At 37.7% G+C, this 1,155-nt stretch overlaps 1 long non-coding RNA gene across 1 annotated transcript; it reads right to left on the reverse strand.

Moving 5' to 3' along the window:
• Positions 1 to 284: 284 nt before the first annotated feature.
• LOC135421810 (uncharacterized) lies at positions 285 to 691 on the reverse strand. The gene is made up of 2 exons (XR_010434210.1): positions 569 to 691; positions 285 to 450 (listed from the first exon to the last, which is right to left on the reverse strand). It is a non-coding gene; the product is annotated as an uncharacterized LOC135421810 (long non-coding RNA).
• Positions 692 to 1,155: the final 464 nt, after the last annotated feature.

A 1,155-nucleotide genomic window follows, 5' to 3' on the forward strand; every position in this document is an offset into this window, starting at 1 on the left:
AGAAGCAACCACAGCAGAATAACTATTTTAATTTAGGGTTTTTTTTTTAACCTATCAATTTTATTGCTCATTTTGACCACGAGACTAAATTGTTGTGATTTTTGCTGTTTATTTGGTTTTTTTTCCTTTCCTTGGTTAATATCTATTTGATGAGCTGGGTATGACTGTCAGGTAGCTACAGTTCTGTACTTGACACTCTGGTTGTGTGTTTGCCCAAAGGGGCAAGGATTTACAGGAGCTGATGGGAGCCTTGGCTCTATAAGGAATACAGGATGAGGCAGATATTCCACACAGTTCACCTTGTTTATCTAAGAGTAAAAACAAGAACTGAAGAGGGAAGAAATAAGCTTTTATGGGCTCTGAATGAAAATGGCAGTACTCCATCTTCCCATGAAGCTCTGTCTTTTCCCTCTCTCAGCTGTAGGAATGTGACATTTCTAATTTGCAGTGCTGTAATAAAAAGCATCACGTGATAGAACCATCTAATTACATCATCATTCTTTGCAAAATATTCCATATTTCATGAAACCATGGCACAGCAAGTGCAGTGGAGCCAGCTGGCACCTACTTGGCAGGAATCCTTTGGAGATACATTGCTTTCTTCTCTGTTCCTCTTATAACCTCTGCTTGTTGCCTTTGATGCTGATGTTCTGGTTTAATAGGGCTCATCCTTTTCCTGCGGGAACATCAGAGGGCTGGGAAGAAGAGTTTGTTCAGCTTTAGTTTCTTCTTACTATCAACTCTGGGTACGTTTTAGCTGGTTTATTTTTTCCCCTCTGGGTTTTTTCTTTCTGCTGTCTTCCCCATCAGAAGATGTGTATCAGGGAATAGGATCTCTTAAAAGCTTTGTTTCAGAATTTAAAGTAAACATTGCCTTTGCTGTATTTTTCCATAGCTAGGGGAAATTATAGTGGTTCAGCATTGCTAAATACCTAGAAAGGATAAATACCTACTAGTGCCCCTAGTTTACAGACCTGAGATTCTCTCATCTTTTGAGAACATGACTCATTACCCCATCCTATTAATAATAGCAGTGGAGATGTTATTCAGTTCTTCTCACAGTTATTATTTGATAGTATTTACTTTTAACTTAATTTGCTTTCTTCTTTATACTTGATTTTTTTTCTGGTGCTCTTTCAGTAGTTAAAATCTTCT

Source organism: Pseudopipra pipra, chromosome 14, assembly GCF_036250125.1.
Source record: "Pseudopipra pipra isolate bDixPip1 chromosome 14, bDixPip1.hap1, whole genome shotgun sequence".
In the NCBI taxonomy this organism is placed as follows: Eukaryota; Metazoa; Chordata; class Aves; order Passeriformes; family Pipridae; genus Pseudopipra; species Pseudopipra pipra.